Source organism: Acomys minous (genome assembly GCF_964271855.1).
Source record: "Acomys minous genome assembly, chromosome: 7".
NCBI classification, from domain to species: Eukaryota; Metazoa; Chordata; class Mammalia; order Rodentia; family Muridae; genus Acomys; species Acomys minous.
The window spans coordinates 98,161,587-98,167,543 of NC_140488.1; the positions used below are offsets into that span (position 1 = coordinate 98,161,587).

The following is a 5,957-nucleotide window of genomic DNA, read 5'->3' on the forward strand; positions in this document are numbered from 1 at the left end:
TAAGTGTGATGGGAATGCTAGTCTCAGCTTGGAAATATTATGCATATAAATCACTGGCTTTAGAATGGTGTGGGGGAACTGCATGCCTCTGGCCAAGAGCCTAAGGCTTCATGTTGCTGCATTTATACATTAGTAATTTAGTTCTTCATTTCATAAGTGCTCATAATTATAACCAGGGTGATCTCCTGGATGTAATTCAGTACTATTTCACCTCATGGTCCATAATACTTTCCATCTGTTGCCTTAGGAATAGTCTACCTCTCCTTAAAAAGCCATCAGCTCTGAAAGGCATTTGGGGATATTTGACTTTTTAAATGGAAAAACATTGTACCATTATAGATCATGGCTGTTTTCCTTGAGGTATTTCTATGCCCATACATACATGTGGACTCTTTAAAGAGACCATCCATCTTTAACTGAGGCCTGTCAATCATTGGAGACAAAAGCTGTTCATTTAAAAAGTTTTCCTAGAAGCTAAGTGGAGGCGGAAAGTATGAACTAGATTTTATTAGAGTCCATATTATTGGAAGAAAGAAAAGCATTGGAAAGAAATAACGGGCAGTGGGCCGAGGTGGAGGTGGTGAGGATCAAGATTGTTACAGTCCAGATGTTTTTGTCAGTGCTGGGCCTCACACACACCAGGCAAGCGCTCTACCACTGCATTGCACCCTCCAGCAGCTTTAATCACAACAGGCCAACTAATTAAACCAAGTAGCTAAAGCCAGATGTCTACATAATCTCAAGGATAATCACATTTTCTTTAAAAATTTTTTACATTTATTTTTTAGTAGGAGTGCTTCGCCTCTATGTGTATATGTGCACCACATGTGTGCCTGGTAGCCATGGAGGTAAAAAAAAACAACAACAGGCGTTAGATAGTTATGAGGTGCAACATGGGTGCTGGGAACTGAACGTGTCTGGGTTCTCTGCAAAAGCAACAAGAACTATTAACCTCAGAGTCATCTCTATTGCCCCAACAATCATATTTTCATGGATTACTTGAGTTGGTCCAAAAATTTAAAATAGTAACCCAAATTATTTAATGGTCATAGATGCACTTATTGCTTAAGAGCTTGAAAAAAATATCCTCAATATCAAGTTAAAAAGTTTCAAAGCCAGTCTGTCTCCCTTTATTACTATCCCCTAGGCGTCCATTGTCCCCTCTTAGATATTTTGTTACCGCTTCCATATGTACAGACGATCCATTTCCAAAAGTAACGTGGATCTTGCATTCAAACAAATTTTCACTAACCCTTACTCAATATTTGATGTAACAAATGTCCATCCTACAAAATACATCTACAGTGAACTGAGAGGAGATAGGACCTGCATTTGTGAGTATAAAGAAGTGGGGGTGGGTGAGGTGTCGAGGAAATAGCTTAGTCCATAAATGCTTGCAATGAAAGAATGAGGGAAATAGTGTTGCATGCTTGCAATCCAAGTGCTGGAAAGGTGGAGACAAGAGGAGCTCTGGGCCTTGCTGGCCAGCCAATCTAGCCTAGTTTGAGAGTTTCAGGTCAGTGAGAGATTCTGTCTCAAATGAGGGAGAAAGTGCTTTTGAGAATGACGTCCGAGATTTTGAGAATGACGTCCAAGATTCCATGCAAGTGCACACACATGCATGGAAGCCTGCACACATGGGAACATCTACACACAGATGCACATATACACATACAATAAATAAATAAAACATTAAAAGAAGGCCAGTGGTTAGACAGATAGTAGGTATGTGTCACTGGGAGATACAGGGATAATCAATGAGTCAGGGACTCCTGTGCCAAAGGGGAAACCTTTTATGAGTCATTTCCAATATGCTTGTTGCTTTAATTTTTTTCAAATCTCTCTCTCTCTCTCTCTCTCTCTCTCTCTCTCTCTCTCTCTCTCTCTCTCTCTCTCCAACTTCAGTCCATCTCAGAAAGGTAAGTGCCAGAATGGCCCCCAGTTATGCAGTTGTAAGAAAAAAAAAAGACATGCTTATGTTAACAGGAAATAGATAGCCACCAGCATTTTCCACACTGTACCAAAGAGTGAAAGATGGAATTTTCTGGAATTTATTAAACCTGCTATAATAATTTAGAACCTACATCTTTTTAAAAATTGCATTAATTCCACTGAGAATTTCCTACAATGTATTTTTATCATATTTATACTTGTCCCTCCCCCATCTTTTCACTTTGCATCTCTGTGACTGGTACTTGCTGTATAAGCCAGAGTGATCTCCAATTCACAGCAATCCTGCTGCCTCAGCCTCTGAGGTTCTGGGATGACAGGTATGTGCTACCACCACATGTGACAGCATCTAAATCATATTTTTTTTAAAAAAGCTGTAGTTAAGGTTACTGTTGCTGTGATGAAACACCATGACCAAAAGCAGGTTGAGGAAGCAGAGGTTTATTTGGCTTACACTTCTACGTCACTGTTCATCGTCAAAGGAAGTCAGGACAGAAACTCAACAAAGCTGGAACCTGGAGGCAGGAGCTGATGTAGAGGCTATGGAGGGGTGCTGCTTACTGGCTTGCTCCTCGTGGCTTGCTCAGCCTGCTTTCTTATACATCCCAGGGCTATCAACCCGGGGATGGCTAGCAACACACCCTCAATGGTTGGGCCCTCCCGCATTAATCACTAATTGAGAAAATGCCCCATAGGCTTGCCTATAGGCCGAGCTTACGGAGGCATTTTCTCAAATGGCATCCCCTCCTCTCTAATAACTCTAGCTTGTGTCAAGTTGACATCAAACTAGCCAGCATAACAATCATCACAGGCTGGGTGCTCCACAAATAGAAATAACTGAGGAAAAGACTAAGATTCGTTAATAAGCAGAAAAGACCAAGAATCTGGATGAGGGCTGTACTGTAAGATGGCAGAGGTTGAGTCCAAGCCAGTGCTATTGCTGTGTGTTGGTAACATTTGCTGGTCACCCATTGCAGAAGCAGTTTTCAGAAAATTGGTAGCTGATGAAAGTGTTTCAGATAATTGGGCCACTGACAGCAGCTCTGTGTCTGACTGGAATGTGGACCGGCCCCCAGACCCAAGAGCTGTCAGCTGCCTAAGAAATCATGGCATTAGCACAGCCCATAAGGCAAGATAGATTATAAAAGAAGACTTTGCCACATGTGACTGTATGGATGAAAGCAACCTGAGAGAATTGAATAGAAAAAGTAATCAAGTTAAAAACTGCAAAGCTAAACTTGAGCGACTCGTTATTTAAGATCCCTATTATGGCAATGACTCTGACTTCAAGATGGTGTCCCAGCAGTGTTTTAGGTGCTGCAAGGCCTTCCTGGAGAAGACTCAGTAATTAGTCTGGCCTAACACCATTGAGCAACTCACTTAACCAGTGCCAGGCCCAAGGGTGGTGGCAGTCCTTAGCCCTGTGTCCCACCTGTCTTTTCAGCTGACCTAGTGCATATCTTTACAATAATTGTAGGTGACAATTAAATATATGTTCAGAAGGATAAAAATACTTGAGTAAGACAGTTTGAGGTGTGGATAAAGCGTGCTTAGACCAACTGAACCTCTCACCTTGCCCTAATGACAAGATAGTGGAACAAGCAAACATGGAACAAAATAAAACCCGATACAGTAAGAATGACCTGCAAGCTGCAGGTCGGCCTCGGAGCCCAGCCAGCCCAGGTGGCCCGCTCTGACTGGAGTATATGCATGGAGAGCACCCAGGGGTGCTGCTCGCTTGCCTTATACCTCTCTACTCTAGACTCTTATTGTGACAATAGCTCCATCCATAGTGGCCGTCCATGTAACAGTTTAAACTCAGACTCACTGAGGGCATTCAGCTACTCAGGAAAGAGAGAAGAGGCCGGATGTGATAATGGGCCTGCAATTCCAGCAGGCCCTCCTGGGCTGTCCAGGGACACCCTGTCAAAAACACAAACGATAAAAGATGGGAGTATCAGATTGATTAAAAAAAAAAGAATCTGGATGAAAGAAACTTACTGTCCCCATAAGGCTGGCAAGAAATGCAAAACAGCATAGGACAAAATTTATACCCAGGCCAGCAAACAGAAACAAGATCTAAATAGGGTTGTGGGTGAAGCTTTGTCTGCCATAATGTCACAAAAGGCTCACGGATTATATTAAGGGGAATGCCTGTGGGAGAAAAATACAGGATTAAGTAAGGCTGGAGTGGAAGTGTGGCCCCGTGTGAAGGGAAAGAAGGGAAGAAGGTTGCTGGAAGCATCTTAGAATGAATGCCACCAAGAAGGAGTGGCAGAGGAGTGGCCTGGGTGTCTTGGTGTCAGCGTCCGCCATTAGAAGAAAGTCATTTCTCTTAGCAATGGGCGTCTTAAATGGCCCACTCAACTCAGCAGCAGGCAAGGTGATTTGGGTGCGTACACTGTGGTGGGTTCCAGAGAGAGCCGCCTAGCCTCTGGGTTAGTTATGTTTTCTACAGTTAGAGATCTGTAAGCTACATCCAGATGCTCATCATAGGCCAGGACAGTATTGCTCTTATACCTTTTTGTTTAGGAATCACCCACTTCCATTTCAGGTCAAATTCAGAATTGATGTAAAAAATCAGTCCATCTCAAGACTGAGGAGGTTGCTTGACTGGTCAAATTGTTGCTGCCCAAGCATGCAGACTGCATTTTAGATTCCTAGCATCCACATGAAAAGCTGGACATGCCTGTAATCCCAGTACTGAGGCAACAGAAATGGGACGAATGATTCCTACAGTGTGGTGGCCAGCCTGTCTAGCTGCATTGGTGAACTTCAGATTCAGTGAGAGCCCTGTCTCAAAAATAAATGAATAAATAAATAAATAAATAAATAAATAAATAAATAAAGTGGATGTTTTGTATGGTCCTGCAAATGAGCTATGACAGCCACAGTTTTGGTGGGGAGACAGAGAGAGGGAGAAGAAAGGAGGAAAGGAGGAAGGGAGGGAGACAAAGAAATGGAGAGACAGAGGGACAGAGAGACAGAGAACAAAACATCATCAAATCAGGTATTGACAACATCCAGACAGGAGATGGGCAGCTGCAGTTCCCAGCAGAGAGAGGCCAGGCCAATAGATAGCAATATCACCATTCAATGAAGCCCTCACCACAGGTAGCAGAAATCGCCTGGAGAATTTGAGGGAGTCAGCTGAATTCAGTTCCTGGTTGCTCCCTGACTGAACTTCAAGCTTGTATGCTCCACTGCAGACACTTTTATACCACAGGATAAGCAATAGGCACACATGTTGAACAGAGTTCGACTTTTAGCTGTTCTAAAAAACACTTTAAAAACCTGCTTTACTCTCAGGCTGTTCTGCTGTTCTTTTCCTGACACCATCTGGAGGTTCAGAACAGGTCCGTTGTCTCTGCTAATTAAAGAACCAAGAGGCAGGACAAATTTGGAAGTGAAGCAAAGCTAAAGTTTATTCAAGAGGACAATTTTATTAGAGTTTAAAAGAGAACCCCAGGGCAGGGAAGCTGTAAAGCTCAGCGGCTGCCTGGAGGAGGAGAACAAAGACGAGAAGGGACAATGGCATGCCATTTGTGTTAGGTCTCTGCAGAGGTCAGCCACTTGGTGGACAGGCAAGGGAGGGACACTTTAGAGAAAGAGTGAGAAAGCCCAGCCTCTCAGAAAAAAACAAAACAAAACAACAACAAACACACACAGGCTCTGGCCAGCGTGGAAAAACAAGAGATAAAAGGAAAAAAATAGCTACAGACCAAGCAAAGCATCAGGATGGAACATAGGGACTGTGAGAGGGGGTGGGACTTCTGGGAAGGAGTCGTTGTTTGTTTGTTTGTTTGTTTTTTAAGACAGGGTTTCTCTGTGTAGCCTTGGCTGTCCTGGAACTCTCTCTGTAGACCAGGCTGGCCTTCGAACTCAGAGAACTATCTGTCTCTGCCTCCTGAGAGCTGGGATCAGAGGTGTGCGCCACCACCGCCAGGTGACTCCTCTTTTTCTTAATAAAGTGTCTCTGGTTCTCCCACTACCCCTAGGTCTGTGAT

General features: G+C 43.4%; 1 pseudogene across 1 annotated transcript; it reads left to right on the forward strand.

The window, feature by feature from the left end:
• Positions 1 to 2,857: 2,857 nt before the first annotated feature.
• LOC311601854 (low molecular weight phosphotyrosine protein phosphatase-like) lies at positions 2,858 to 3,882 on the forward strand (annotated as a pseudogene). Its single transcript has one exon. The product of its transcript is annotated as a low molecular weight phosphotyrosine protein phosphatase-like (transcript).
• The last annotated feature ends 2,075 nt before the right edge of the window (positions 3,883 to 5,957 follow it).